General features: G+C 36.1%; 1 protein-coding gene across 3 annotated transcripts in view; it reads right to left on the bottom strand.

Moving 5' to 3' along the window:
• LOC101896521 (fasciclin-3) overlaps positions 1-17,106 on the bottom strand; it is a 418,355-nt gene that overhangs the window by 363,651 nt on the left and 37,598 nt on the right. The window lies entirely within an intron of this gene.

Below are 17,106 nucleotides of genomic sequence, written 5' to 3'. Positions count from 1 at the left end.
AATAAAAGTAAGTCATTTTTCCTTGACATTTTTAGTAACAACTCCTTATGTTTTGTTTACTGGGTAATTCACCATTTTCTGGGAACTTGTAGGGGATATGTAGTTGTCATTTTTTTTCTAGTAAGGCGGAGGATGTGTACAAGTCATTACAAGTAATGGGTTAAAAGTGATTTTAGGTTTCCTCAAATTTTGAACATACCTGAATACCTCTCCGTGCATTTTGAATATTTTTTCAATAAATTCTAATTCAAAATTACCTGAAAATAGAAAGAAATATTGATTGTTAATAATTTCCAATAGAATTGTAAATTTAGTATAGAATCTTATCTCTTTTTGAAAGGTTTCAAGGAGGCATAATAAATTATTAGAAAATTTATATTTGCTTGGTTTTTACGAGTCACCTGAAAATAAATCCACCCATCAGTTGTATGCTCGCAAAGTTGACATATGAACAAAGCCCGCGAAATTAAGTGTACAAATAAATTAAGTTTGTTTTCACATGAGTTTAATGCCAATGTACACAAACTCAATACAGTGGAACCCACAATGTATGAACATTGAAGGTGAAGTGAAATGGGATTTAAAGTTTAAATAAAAAACATTAATATGAATGTTGCTTGATGTTAGGTCCCACTCCAGTGAGTAATTGTGTGTGTGTGTGTGTGTGTCTGTGTGCGTGGGTTGAAATCATGACGCCAAACATTATGCAATTAGAAAATAACTATGGCCATATTAATTTCCCAGCCCCATAAGGCCGTCTACCATCCCCATAAGGCCACAAACATAATTGCTTCTGGCGGTGACAATGGTCGGAACAACACAACCCGGGTTATCTAATCGCTACACACAACAACAACAAATATAACAATAATTTTAAAAATAGAAATATTCCCAAACCAACGTCAAAAAAATCGCTATGTGAATAAAATTGTTGCAACAATTTAATTTTGTTTGGTTTATACAAAGATTTTCATGTTTTGTTCGATTTCATTTTGTTTCCACCAGACATTACAAACAAAATTAACAATTCCACAATTTTACATCCAATTCCATTTGTTAGTACATGATTAAGCTGACAAATTGGGTTAAACTCATTACCTAGCAGTAGGAAGTGCCAAATGTCCTTTAAAAAAAAAATAAATAAATAAATAAAAAGCAACATAATCAGAAGTTATCAAAAAAAAAAAAAAAAAATTATAACGGCCCGAGAAATTTCGAAAGGCAAATTTGCAAATTTATTATCTGCAAAAAATTTAAAAATTTGAGCAAATAGAACAGAGTTTGGCTTGCTTGTTTGGGATACCATAGTATTTTGTTGTTGCAAAATCGTCAGGCAAAATCCCATTATTGTTGTTTTTATAAAAACAACGTTTATGAGTGGAGAACGATGGTAATGTTTACCAGGGGGTAAGGCAGGGAATACCTAGGTTTCGGAAAGAGCCACCAATCCTCATCAGTTCCCTTGTTTCTTGTCTGGGATATTCTCCCCAGAAGTTATTTTAAAAAAATAACTTCTATGACAACAAACATTTTTTACCCAAGTGACGAGATTGTAAGCTCAATAGAAGAGGAACAAAAGAATTACATAAAACTAAAATTCTTTTGGAAAATCTTCTAAATCTTACAACCGCACTTATAAACATTTACATCTTTCTCCACTTGTTATGTTTTCGTTCAACCTGAACGAAGTAACATAACCATGTAAGTTTGTTTTGTCTGTTACAACAAAAACCCCTTCGTCGACCGTGCCTGTGTCTATTAATAGAACAGAGTTTGGCTTGCTTGTTTGGGATACCATAGTATTTTGTTGTTGCAAAATCGTCAGGCAATCCCAAAAATCTGATCGATAATTTAGAAACGACACTCTAAACAAGTAAAAAATCAGTTAAGTTCGGCCGGGCCTTAGTCATTACCCTCCATCATATGAAAGAAATTTTCAGGTCGTAAAAAATTTCCTTTTGAAAAAAATTTACCAAAATTCTTAAAATTCCGAATATGTGGGCATTAACCGGAAAATATCTGTCAGCAAGTGCGGTGCTTGTTAGGAACTCCAAATACCAAGCTTGAGTTAATTCTGTTGAAAAAGCAGCTAAAATCAACAAAATTCCGAATTTCGGGAGGTAGGAGGAAATAGTACCCACTGCAAAGTCCAAATATGATACAGTTCCGGTAAAACATTTGGCGCAAATCAACAAAATACCGAATAATGGGTGGCTGCAGTTATATGGGGACTATAACTAAACTTGGATCTATGATATCTTTGCAAAGATGTTTATTTCTCACGTGGAAGATAAACTGCCAATTTACAGCAAATTATGTTCAACAAGTAAAAAAGCAGCTAAGTTTGGGCTGAGCGAACATTTAATACCCTCCGACATTCTGAAGAATCTTGAAAATGTTCAAAAAATCCGTCGAAAAATACCACTTAAATGAAAATCGTTATATGAGGGCTAGACGATATCGTAAACCTATATAGACAATTCTCTCCCAGGTGGCAAAGTACTCATAAGGAAATTCTGGTTTGGATTGTGGGACACTTCCATTGAAAATTTTGGCTAAAATCATGAAAATATCAAATATCGGGAGGTAACGCTATATGGAGGATATTCGATATCGTGGATATTCTCTTCCGGGGGGGGAAAAGTACTCACAGGGAACTCCTGGTGTGAATTTTGAGACAATTCCATTGAAAAAATTGGCTACAATTATCAAAATACCGAATATAGGGAGGAACCGTTATATGGCGGATATACGATATCGTGGACCTATATAGACAATTCTCTCCCAGTGTGGAAATTATTCAGAAGAACTCCTTACGTGGATTTTCAGACCATTCCATTAAAAAATGTGGCTATAAGGAGATACCGTTATATGTGGACCTGCATAGACAATTATCTTCCACGGGTTAATTTACTCAGAAGGAACTCCTCGAGTGGATTTTCAGACATTTCCATAATAAAATGTGGCTACAATCATCAAAATACCGAATATCGGGAGGTACCGTTGTATGGGGGATACACGAATCGCGGGCCTTTATATCCAATTCTCTTCTAGAGGTTAAAGTACTCAGAATGAACTCCTTGTGTGGATTTTCAGATAATTCCATTGAAAAGATGTCGCTAAAATCATTAAAATATAGAATATCGGAAGATACCGTTGGGGCTATACGATATCGTGGACCTATATAGCCCATCTTCGAACTTGACCTGCCGGCAGAGAAACGACTGATCTGCGCAAAATGTTAGCTTTATATCTTAATTCGTTTTGACTTTGGCGTGATAACAACAGACGGACTGACAGGGCTACATTTTCTTCGAATTTTACGCTGATCAAAAATATATGTACTTTGCTAGGTCTAAAATATTATTTCGATGAGTTATAATCGGAATGACGAACGTAATAAACCCTGCATACTATGTATGGTGGAGGGTAGAAAAATATGACTAAAGGTGGGTATATATAAAGCGCATATTGGGCTAGCTTAAGTCATCGGCTGGCTTCTTCGTAGAGGAACAAAGGAGTTTTAGGTTAACTTAATTCGATTTTGGCCCTAATCTACTTTGCTTATTTCCGAAGAAGCCAGCTGATGACTTAAGCTAGCCAAATAAGCACTTTATGTATTCCCACCTTAAAACAGCCAAAACACCTTAAATCTGGCGGAACAGTTATATGGGTTCCATATCAAAATGTGAACCTATATGCCCGATTTTCAATACGAAAATTTCTGCATATCTGAAATGTATCTCAGCCAAATTTTGTCAAGCTACGTTATTTTGTTCAAAATCTGCCCTGCCACATTCCGGACATAGCTAAATCGACATAGAATCTTATACTGATCACGAATATATACTTTCGAGGAGGAGTAGGTTTCGAGGAGTTGCAAACGGAATGACAAACTTAGTATGCCCCCATACTATGGTGGATGCTATGAAAACCTACGAAATCTCCTAAATTTCAAAAAAACAAAAATGTCATATGGAACACTTAGGTGATACAGCGATAATATGGGTCTATCCTACTTTTCCAAAATAAATCCCTCTCTCCACCCATGGTAATAGCTCAATAGTGAAATGAGAAACCCACCTCCATCCACATCAAAGCCCTGCCACTTGCCTTAAAAGTTCTCAGAAACAGAATTGAATTTCCCCCCAAACCTTAATGTTGAACAAATTTGCCCAAAAACAACATTATCATGGCATTTGAAAATTTTTACTAATATATTAGAATATTACTCACATTATACACAATTTTTTGGTTTTGATTCTATTTAATTTTAAACAATTAAAAAATATCATTGTTCAGTTGTGCTCAACAATGCCAATTGAAAATGGGTAGTCACCGAACAAAGGAATACTAATTGTGCATGAGGCTAATTACAAAACTCTGAACGTTCAACAATTCAAATTAACAATGAAATAGTAACAGCAATAACAATACTAATAATAATAATAACAACAACAATAATATTCTTAAAATAACCACACATTCGCTGGTTGGAAAACATCGTATTGGAGATATGTAATTTCAATCGATTTCGATTTCAAATGAATTTGTTCATATACATATATTGGCAATGATAACAAATATATAATTGATGAAATAATATATAATAAAATGCTGTGTATAAACAAAGATGTAAACATTTTGTTCAGTTCGAATTGGTTGTTCGGCATGTAGTTTTTTTTTTCTTGTCATTCAATGAGAATTTCATTTAAAAACATATTGGTGTGTATTTGAATGAAAATATTGATGTATGGCTAATTTTCGTATAGTAAATTTACAACTAAAATGAGTAAGGATACCGCCAAAAATAAAATAAATGGGAGCTTTATTTTCATCAAAAACACAAAATATCAAAATATGACCAATTTCATTAGAAAACGGGGTGAAAACTAGTGAAAATTAAAAAGAAGCCCTCGTTGTTATATCAAGACTATATCCAACTGTGTACCCATAACATTTGTAGAAAGCGCCATCTATATTTCAGTATGAATTACGATAAATGACGAAGAGATACATTTGATTGCATACTTCTGAGTAAAGTTATTTTATACCCTACATCACATAGTGGGTTTGTAACATTTGTTTGTAACATCGAGAAGGAAACGAGATAGATCCACAGTTACTTTTGAGGATCTTCATAGAATCACTTTCTGAGTCGATTTATGCATGTCCGTCTGTCCATGTATTTTTGTAAACAAAATGCAGCCCAAAATGGACTGAATTCTGACAATTCCGACTAGAAACAAGTACTTCAAATTTTGTGAATGTCGGTCTAGATATAGCTATAGCTCCCATATACAGGGTGAGATGAAAAAAACTGCAACCAACTTCAGACTGCTACAATTTCTAAGCCACTCGTGCGACAGCTGTTAAAATTATTCCAGTGACAGCTCGTTATAATGTTTACAAGCGTACAAAAGCATTTTGGTGAGATTTTTCCAGAAAAAAAGTTACTTGTGATGATATTCAAGCGTGATAGTGTGATTTCTTTATATTTGGCTGGAAAACCACAAGTGGCTATCGTTAGAGCACACCAGAATTTAAATGTGAATAAATCTTTTGTGACTCGTACCATTGCTCGTTACTGTGATACTGGTAGCGTAGCCCGACGTCAAGGAAGTGGACGGAAGAAAACAACAACATCAGCAGAAATGGTTCGAAAATTAAAGAAGCGACTTGATCGGCCGTGTCGCAGTGGCCGAAAAATGGCTCGTGAGCTGAACATATCACAATATTCCATTCGGCAAATATTGAAAAATGAGCTCGGGGTAAAGTCATTGAAATTCCAAAAAGTGCAAGAACTTACACCGCAACAGAAAGAAGGTAGACTCAAAAGAGCTAAAGAGTGGCTTCGCTTGGCCGAAAGTGGCATTTTGGCAGTTCACAAATTTGGTTTTCTCCGATGTGAAAAACATTCGTTGACCAGCAGTTTGTAAATAAACAAAATGATCGTGTTTACTTGCCAAAGAGGTCAGCTTAAATTTTGCATCTTCGGTTGGCCACCAGAACTCGACCTTGGCATCAGAATAAATGCAGAATATTATCGCGAAAATATTGTGGAGGGTGCCTTGGGCACGCAAACATTTTGGCCGCAGACCTTGGACATCCTAAGAATAGTTACACAATAAGGTTCCTCGCTTTATTTTCAGCGCACAATGGCCACCAAAATCTCCGGATACCAATCCGTTGGACTATTGTGTCTGGAGTATTTTGGAAAGCAAGGTTGGCACCAAAAAATACCAAAGTGTCGATCTCCTCAAGCAAGCGCTTCGCCGGAATGGGCCAAAATACCGCAGAGCAACATTCGGGCAGCGTGTGACGGTTTCATTAGCCGTTTGAAGGCCATAATTCGTGCCAAAGGTGACCAATTCGAACAAATCTAAACTTATTCTAAAATTTGTTGCTATTTCCGACAATTTTTGTTTTCATTCAATAAAATTAAAAAAAAAAAAATATGTGTTGCAGTTTTTTATCTGACCTTGTACTTGTTGGAGTAGACCGATATTGCCCATTTTTGCACCTGACATATCACTGATGCAAATATTAGGAATTGTATTTTTGGAGCAAAATCTTTTCTTTTTCTGTGCAGTAAAATACTTTTTTTGGAGATTTCAACCTTTTGTGGGGGAGTGTACCAGAGGGAGTGGACCGAGAAAATTGACAGAAAATTGTCCGTGCAGGTCCACGCCTTCGTATAGCCCCCATGTAACGGCACATGACGATATTCGGCATTTTGGGGATTTTAGCGACATTATTCACCATAATTGATTCAAATTCGGTATTTGATGTTGGTAAGAGATACTACATCCTATGACAGAAAATTGTCTATGCAGGTCCACGTTTTGGTATTGACGCCATAAAATGGTACCTCGGTATTTTGATGATTTTAGCTACGATATTCACCGATTTTTTTTCAAGATTCGCATTTGAATATTGTAATGGCTTCTGACAAAAGTTGCCTATGCAGGTCCACGTCGTCGTATAGGCCCTAATATATTTTTAATTTTTTAAGATTTTAATCGACTTTTTTACGGATTTTATTTATTTATTTATTTATTTTTTTTGAAAATTGTCAAATTCGTTTCAAATGGTGGAGGGTATTCAAAGTTTGTCCTGGCCGAACTTACAGCTTTTTTACTTATTTTAGTACAGACCTGACCAACTCTTTAAGAGCCACGACGTAAAATTCAATTCTTTAGGCCTTAGGTTGGTCAAAATCGTAAAAACATCTGAAATCGAGTAGTATATGTAGTTATATCAGGGCCATTTCAAAACGTGCACCGTTTTCGAAATTTTTTGTACTGGCTTGATGTACTGATGGAGAATCCAAAATACAAATTTACAGACAATTTCGTTAGCAAATGAGGTCAACTTTTCAAAAAAAAAAAAAAAATGGTAATAATAAAAATAATAAATAAATAAAAAATATTGAAGTCGGACAGTGGGTAGGACCTATACCAAAACCTTGACCGATTTCAAATATTTTTGAACCTGATTTTAGATTGATATGGTTTGGAAGGTAGACAATCGATATCATATTCAATTCCGTTGTAAAATGTCGTCAAAACTTTCAAAATATCTGAAATCGAATGGTGCTAGGTGGCTATGGCAAAAGGTTTTCCCCTTTTTAATAAATAAAATGCATAAATACACATTTATATGTATGTGTGTAATTCCCATGACCACATTGCGGTGCAGGGAAAATAAATACGATTTTATATCCCACTCTCAATTATTTACAAATGTAATTGTTTTCCAAAAGCAGTTATTTATAAACAATAAAAAAACCAAGAACAACAACTACAACAAAACGATAAAAGAAATTTATATGGAAACCGCTTTTTGAATTTTACAACAAAACAGTTTACAACTCTTGCTTGTCTTTACATCTTTTCTCCTCTCTCTCTCTCGCTCTCTTTCCCTCTTTGTCTATCTCACTCCTCGAGGGTAAATTAATTATTTTTCTTCTTTAACTTAAAGCTTATTAGGAGACAAGTGTAGCTACAGCTTAAACAGCAACAACAACAACAACAGCAGCAAAGTGAAGTTAAAACATCCGTTTTAATAGCTTTTGGAGTGTGAGGAAACCGATGTGAATTAATGAATGGCAAGCCAAGAACAATACTGTCTGCCATGGAGTGAAAGTTCCACGGGTGATGGAGTGCATGGATGGTTGATGAGAGAGATATTTTGTGTCTGGCTGAATGGATATGTGTGTGTGTGAGTCTTAGATATTTAACCTTTTAATAATTACATATACATGTACATACATATAGCTATGTGATTTGTCGTTTAAAACATGAAGAACAATTTGTATGGACGTGATTGTCTGTAACGTGGGAGAAATTGTAAAAAAACGGAAATATGTAGGAGAGCAAAGTGAAGGAGAGGAAAGATGAATGTAATTGAAACTGGGATTTATTTTATGGTATGATGTAGAAATTTATTAAATAACGTATTTCTGCTAAGATTTTATTGCTTCAATGCACTGACTCATTTCACAAAAATTATTATTAGACCCTCGTCTGTATAATTGGCTATTTACTTTTACACTTCATTTAATATGCGACAGCAGCGAAAAAACTACTCCTTGTATTTTTAATTGAAATATTTGAAAAAAGTCAATAGGTATTTACAATTTACTCGTTATGACTGTCATTCCCCTCCACAAAAAATGTGGACGCCTTTCTAATAATAAATCTGACTCATTCTAAGCTTGGTAGGTACCCAGCGAACCAAACAGTCCGAGGTCGAACCAAAATTGGAAGAATCTTTCTAATGTGAATTCGGTCCGACTTCTGACCAAAATTTATATAAAGTGGTTGACGTGTTGTCGGACCGAAGGGTTTGGATAAAAGTCTGATGTTTTAGCCGACTTTCGAACCGAAGTCGGACCAAATTAGCAGAGAAATTCGGAGGTGAAATTAAAATTGTCGAACAGATTTCGGACCCGAACTCAAAAGAACTATCACGAATGTACAATTACGCATTTATTTCATCAATTTATTTCACATAAAAGAGACAGAGAGAGAAACGCACACCATTTTTTAACCTTCCACCTTGGAAAGGAGGGTATATTATCTTTGCCATTCCGTTTGTAACATCCCTAAATATTCGCTGTGAACACCATAAAGTATATATGTTCATAATCAGCATAAAATTCTAAGTCCGTCTGTCAGTCTATCTGTCTGTCCATCTGTTCGTCGGACTGTCTGTTGAAATTACGATACAGGCCACATTATTTGACGTAGAGCTTCAAAATTAGGCAGAACAAATTGTATTGTGTCTAAGATGGCTGGTATTAAAACTGAGATATATCGGTCCATGTTTTGGTATAGTCCCCATATAACGGTACCTCCCGATATTCGGTTTTTTTATGATTTTTCGTTACATTTTTCCACCGATTTTGTCTAAAAATTGGTATTTGCAGTTCGTAATAGGTTCTAGCTCGTGGGGCGGAACATTGTATGCGTAGACCCACGTTACCGTTTAAACGGTACCTACCGAAATTCGCAATTTCGATGATTTTTTCTACATTTTTTACACAAATTTGGCTAAAATTGGTATTTATAGATCATAATGGGTTCTAGTTCCGGCGGCGAAGCATTTTATGTATAGGTTCCCATATAACGGTACCTCCCGATATTCGGAAATTTTTTTCATATTTGCCACATTTTTTCACAGATTTGTCTAAAAATTGGTATTTGTTGGTCATAATGGGTTCTAGGTACGGCGGCGAAGCATTTTATGCATAGGTCAATGTTTTTGTCTACCTCCCATATAACGGTACCTCCCGATATTCGGTATTTCGATGATTTTTGCCAAATTTTGTTCATCGATTTGTCTAAAAATTGGTATTTGTTGGTCATAATGGGTTCTTCCTCCGATGGCGAAACATTGTATGTATAAGTCCACGTTTTTATATAGCCCCATATAACGGTACCACCCGATATTCGGTATTTCGATGATTTTTGCCACATTTTTTCACGGATTTGTCTAAAATCTGGTATTTGTAGGTCATAATGGATTTTAGCTCCGGTGGCAGAACATTGGATATTTAGTTCCACTTTTTTCCTATAACGATACCCACCGATATTCGGTATTTTGATAACCCTAGTCACATTTACCCATGAAATTGTTTCAAATTTGGTATTTTAGAAGATTTGGTAGATGACAATACTTGAAGTATAAAATTTTCTATAGCGGTTCCAGTTTTGGTATGGCCCCCATATAACGGCCTAACCCACTTTAACAACATTATCCAAATGGTCTTACTGGTATTTGAAAATGGAACACGTTTGAATATCTTTACCCAATGGTGGTGGGTTTTAAAAGTTTGGCCTGGCCGAACTTAATTTTTTATTTGTTTTTACAACAAATGTTGCCACACTAGCAAAAGAGAAACAAACTCTCCAAAAGAAAAAATCCCTTAAAAAATTAGGTCAGAATCCGAACCTACGTCGAACAGAAGTGTCGGATAAAACTTCAGACTTTGAGCATATGTGCCGGACGGCCGACATTTGGTTCGCTGGGTAAATACAAATGCAATACTTGTATAATTACGATGATATTCACCGCACAAACCTCAATTGTTATGGGTAGTCGTCAGTCATATCATGAAATTCATTCATGAATCATGACCAACATTTCGACCACATGGCCCGTTGCGGATTTGGTTGTTGTTTTTCTCGCCGTTCAGTTACTAAGCGTCCGTAAATAGAATGCAAACATTGTCAGCATTTCGTGTTGAATTGAGGTAAGAACTGGGCACAAAAAATTTTATAACAATAAAAAAATAAACAAACAAAAAACGCAATACAATGGAGAAAAAGAAGCAGATGTAGAGAAGCATTATTGCAAATAAAACCAGTAAGGAAAGCTCAAAAGTCGGGCGGGGCCGACTATATGATACCCTACACCACTATGCATATTTAGTAGAGCTCTCGTAAAAAGGTTTATACAGGGCATTTCAGAGCTCTATGAGATATTTGGTACAAAATCAAAATCTATCTAATTCTATCGTGCATTTTACGAACTATAGCTATATCTGAACCGATTTTCACCAAGTTTGATGTATTTGATTCTAGGCTGAATTCGGTCAGATTTGCCAAAACCCAGGACTTTTGGGCTGATATTGGACATTTGGTGCGCAATCATCACGAAATTGGATGAATATATATATAGGAGGTATATCCAAATCTGAACCGATATTTGTAAAACTGAAAAAGAAGATATTTCTTGGCTGCATCTGATACCAAATATTATTCTTGTATCGTAAATTTTTCGAATTTGAGGGACTTAAAGTACAAATCGGATGAAAGGTATATATAGGAGCTATAGCTGTATCCGGCCGATTTTCACTAAATTTGATGTGCCAATATTAGCCATTTGCTGCACATTTAATCCGAAATCGGATGAAGATATATTTGGGAGCTATAGCTATATCTGAAACTACTTTTACTAAAATTGGTGTCCTTGCTTCTAGGCTGAATTTGGCCAGATATGCCAAAATTCATGCCATTTCGGTTGATATTGGCCATTTGTTGCACAATTAACTCGAAATCGAATGAAGATACATATGGGTGCTATATCCAAATCTGAAGAGATTTTGAGAAAATTAAAAGCGACTACTTTTGGGCTTTATCTGATATCTGGTACCAAATATCATTCCTGTGAAGAGTATATTACGAATGTAAGGGACTTAAAGAGCAAATCGGATGAAACATATATATGGAGCTAGAGCTATATCTGAACCGATTTTTACTAAAATGTGTGTACTTGCTTATAGGCTGGTTTCGGTCGGATTTGCCAAAATTCATGCCATTTGGGCTGATATTGGCCATTTGATGCACAATTAACACGAAATCGGATGAAGATATATATGGGAGGCATATCCAAATCGGAACAGATTTTAATAAAATTAAAATCAACTATTTTTGGGCTTTATCTGATAACTGGTACCAAATATCATTTCTGTGGAGTGCATATTACGAATGTGAGGGATTTAAAGACGAAATCGGATGAAACATATATATGGGAGCTATAGCTATATCTGAACCGATTTTTACTAAAATTGGTGTACTTGCTTCTAAGCTGGTTTCGGTCGGATTTGCCAAAATTGATGCTATTACGGCCATTTGGTGGTCAATAACCCGAAATCGGATGAAGATATATATGGGAGCTATATCCAAATCTGAACCGATTTCGATAAAATTTAAAACAGCTATTCCTGTGCTCCATCTAATACCTGGTACCAAATATCACGGTTGTGGAGTGAACATTACGAATGTAAGGGACTAAAACACTAAATCGGATGAAACATATATATGGTTGCTATATCTATATCTGAACCGATTTTCACTAAATTTGATATACTTGCTTCTAGGCTGAATTTGGTTCGATGTACTAAAATTCAGTCCATTTGGACTTATATCGGCCATTTGGTGCACAATTAACCCGAAATCGGATGAAGATATATATGGGAGCTATATCCAAATCTGAACCGATTTTCTCCAAATTTGTTGTATTTACTTTAAGGCTAATCTCGGTCACATGTGCCAAAATTCGGGCCATTTGGGCTGATATTGGCAATTTGGTGGTCAATTAACCCGAAATCGGATGAAGATATATATGCGAGCTATATCCAAATCTGAACCGATTTCGATAAAATTTAAAACAGCTATTTCTGTGCTCCATCTAATACCTGGTACCAAATATCAGGGTTGTGGAGTGCATAGTAGGAATGTGAGGGACTTAAAGATCAAATCGGATGAAAGATATATATGGGAGCTATAGCTATATCTGAACCGATTTTCTCCAAATTTGCTATACTTGCTTCTAGGCCGAACCCGGTTGGGTGTGCCAAAATTCAGGTAATTTGGACTGATAGTGGACATTTGGTGCTCATTTAACCCGAAATCGGATGAAGATATATATGGGAGCTATATCTAAATTTGATCCGATTCTCACCAATTTCAATAGGGTTCGTCCTTGGGCCAAAAAAATATTGTTTGGAAAATTTCATCTCAATCGGATAATAAATGCGACCTGCATTTTGTTCACAAGAATACATGGACAGACGGACGGACGGACGGACGGACGGACAGACGGACGGACATGCATAAATCGACTCAGAAAGTGATTCTATGAAGGTTCTCAAAAGTAACTATGGGTCTATCTCGTTTCCTTCTCCATGTTACAAACAAATGCACAAAGACATAATACCCTTACCACTATGTGGTGTAGGGTATAAAAATCACGTTCATGTTCTTTTCTTTACAACTTTCTTTTTTTTCACCATTTGTTAGTAGATACCCATTTCATTGAAGTTCCACTTTTTATTATTTCTCTGTTTTTGCCACTGTTTGCACTCATATTCTCCAAAGATAGAAATATTTATTTGTTGTATTGTCACATTGTTGCAACTTGTTGCCCGCCTAGATAGTTGTATTTTCTTTTCCATTTTTCCATTTTTTTTCGTCTTTTTTTTATTTGCAATAATGCCGCCAAGCACTGTCGCGCATTACCGTTAACAAGCCATATTGAGTGTTTGTTCTCAACAAATAAAGTTGTGTGCGAATGCAAGTGGCAAAGAGCGGGAGAGGGAGTCATCGCCGTTTAGAAGACTTTTGTGACTATCGTTCGTGTCTTCATTTATTTAATGGTTTTTATGCCGATTTGCAGTTGTTGTTTTTTTTGTTTGTTTTTTTTTTACCATATCCGAAACCTTGTCACCAAAACCTAATTCCATGCCTCCACGACTCCTTCGTTCGCGTCACGGTGGGTTTATTACGGTGTGAAAGCATGCCGCACGAACATGTCTACAGAGAACTCTACGTGCCACCAAATAATTCGTCATTATGGCAAGTATGCATGTGGATGTCGCATATACATAGATATAGTATATATAGTGGTTTCATAAAACGATCTATATGCCCTTCACAATAGCAAGGGTGGACAATTTTTAATACCGTCAGCCATATGGCCAGAGAGGGTATATATCATTTGATAAGGCCAAAACGTGCGATATAACGGTTTCAGACTCTTGGTCTCTTTGGACAAAACCCGTTTCAGGACATTTGCAGTTGATCTAGCGATGTCCGTCTGTCTGTCTGACTGACTGGTGCACACAATAACTCCGATTTGGTCCAAACTTGGTACATTGTGTAATATTATTATTAAACTTGTATCGATTTCGGAGATGGGCAATATCAGTCCACTCATTCACCTCTCAAAAAAATATGTTACTGCACAAAAAGAGAAGGATGATCCAATTTTGCTCCAACTTTGCAAATCCTTATACTTCTATCAGTGCTAGTTCAAGTGCAAAATCGGTGCATTCCATCAAGTACCTCCCCCACAAATGGTCAAAATTTTCAATAATTATAACTTTTATAAAGTGTGATGTAGCAGTCCGATTGCCTTCAAATTACGCATATCACAATATTTTTATTAGCCCAACGTCTGACTTAAAGATGGGATATATCGGTCTACTCCTTTTCGTACCTACCCCACAAAGGGTCAAAATTTTGAATGCCCACGAAGCTCATAAAACGCGAAATTATCATCCGATTCTAGTTAGACTTGACAAATCGCAATATTTCTATCAACACAAGATCTGTTATAAAGATGGTAGACATCGGACCGTTCCTGCTGGTACCTCCCCACAAAGGTCAACATTTTTAATAACCAAATCGATTATAAAATACGAAACAAGCTTCCGGTTCTCTTCGTATTTCACATATCACAATATTTTTACTAACCCAAGGTCTGATGTAAAGATGCGATATATCGGTCCATTCCTTCTGGTAACTCCCCCACAAAAGTCAAAATTGTGAATATCCGAATATCCATTCAGACTTATTACATCTCAATATTTCCTGTTGGAATATCCAAGGTCTGCGGCTAAAATGTTTGCGTACATCCTCCGGAATATTTTCGTGATAATATTCGGCATTAATTCTGATGCCACGGTCGATTTATACTAGCGGAGAGCGACCATGGCCGGTGCTTGAGTTCTGGTGGCCAACCGAAGGTGCACATTTCCACGATCATTTTGTTTGTTTACAAACTGCTGGACAACGAATGTTTTCGCATCGGAGACGGAGAAAACCAAATTCGGCAGTTCACCACTTTCGGCCAAGCGAAGCAATTCTTTAGCTTTTTTAAGTCTATTTTCTTTCTGTTGCGGTGCAGCTTCTTGCCCTTTTTGGAATTTCAATGGCCTTACCCCGAGCTCATTTCTCAATATTTGCCGAATGGACTATTGCGATATGTTTAGCTCACGAGCCATTTTTTGGTCACTCCGACGTGAGTTTCAAGCAAGTCGCTTCCTTACTTTTCGAACCATTTCTGCTGATGTTGCTGTTTTCTTCCATCCACTTCCTTGACGTCGGGCTACGCTATTGTACGAGACACAAAAGATTCATTCACATTTAAATGCCGGAGTGCTCTAACGATAGTCACTTGTGGTTTTCCAACCAAATATAAAGAAATCACACTATCACGCTTGAATTCCATCACGAACAACTTTTTTTTCTGGAAAATTCTCACCGAAGTGCTTTTGTATGCTTGTGAATAATATAATGAGCTGTCACTGGAATAATTTTAACAGCTGCCGGACGAGTGGTTTTGGGAATGACAGCAGTCTGAGTTTGGTTGCAGTTTTTTTATCTCACCCTGTATGTCTAATATCAGCCAAAATTGGGTAGATTTTTTTCATATTCATCGGAATTTTAACATTTGGTAAAACTCTATTGCTCCAATAAATATAGTTTAATATAATTCTTATCGAAGTCATATCATGCACTATACAGCAATGTTATTTGGTACTAGAGGAGGCCATTGTCTCCGCCAAATTTGTTGAAAATCGATTCAGAGTTGAATATAGTTCTCAAATTCTGACTACTCTAAAGCCATGATAAGCATTCAAATAAGGTTTATAGTTGGTATGATCTACTGCACCTAAATTCCCAATATACTTTTTTTTGTTACGGCAGCTCTGTTATTGGTTAAGGGTATCATGTACTCGGCCCTCCTCCGCCAAATTTGTTGAAAATCGATTAAAAGTTTGATATAGTCCCCAAAGTGTGACTACTCTAAAGCCATGATACGCATTCAGATAAGATTCATAGTTGGTATGTCTACTTCACCTAAATTCCCAAAATAAACTTTTTTGTTACGGGAGTGGAGGGTGGGTATCGTGTAGTCGGCCCCTCCCGACTTTTGACCTTCTCTTAGTAGTTTCTCTCGAAAAATACACTAAAATATTCTGACATGGGGACATGGGGAGTGTCACAGGTGTCCGTGTCTTTTTCGATGGCGTAGATTTGAGTTGGTCATTAAACCTGGATTTGGGCTGCTAACCAACAAACGAATGGGGCTATTAATAATGCAATGGATTTTTCTTGTCGATCATGACACTGAAAGGTTACAGGGATATTGGAGTATCTTTCCTATTGTGATTTGTAATATCCCTAACGGTTAGAGACTGGAATAAAGTGGGACGATTTTACAAAACCGATTTTTTTGTTTTAATTTTGAATAAACCCCACAATCATATCCGCCGGATAGAATCCCCCCATTTTCTCCAATAAGCGTTTCACTTTTCCAACTCGAAATCACGTACAGCTTAGTGACAAGAATGAATGAAATATGTGTGTGTGTGGTAAAAGTTAATCGCGTGTAGGCAAACTTTTGCAAAAAATAGTCTTATGAAAAACAAACAAAGATGGGATTACAAGAAGAGAATTAAGAAACAAATCAAAGGAGGGTGTATTATGGTCTTAGGCAACTTTTTGCAATACACTGTTGACTTAACACAAAATATATAATATATATTATATGTTTTATATATAGAGCACATCATAACACCAAACTGTTAGGTCTTATAAAAAAAAATATAAAACAAATATTCTTAGAATATAATGAATAGCTCGTTTTGGTTAGTACCACAAGTATTATCTTTAACAAAATTGAAGAGGAAGACCAGCACCAGGTAAACAGAAAAATGAAGCTATTATATTCCAAGCCTTCTGAGCCGAATGAGAACTATTAAAATTCTCTAGAAGACTTGACACAATTTAATTGTGTAAATATGCATTT

This window comes from Musca domestica, unplaced genomic scaffold (genome assembly GCF_030504385.1).
Source record: "Musca domestica strain aabys unplaced genomic scaffold, Musca_domestica.polishedcontigs.V.1.1 154, whole genome shotgun sequence".
NCBI lineage: Eukaryota > Metazoa > Arthropoda > Insecta > Diptera > Muscidae > Musca > Musca domestica.
The sequence above is the reverse complement of the archived record's forward strand: the minus strand, read 5'-3'. Positions and strand labels throughout refer to the sequence as shown.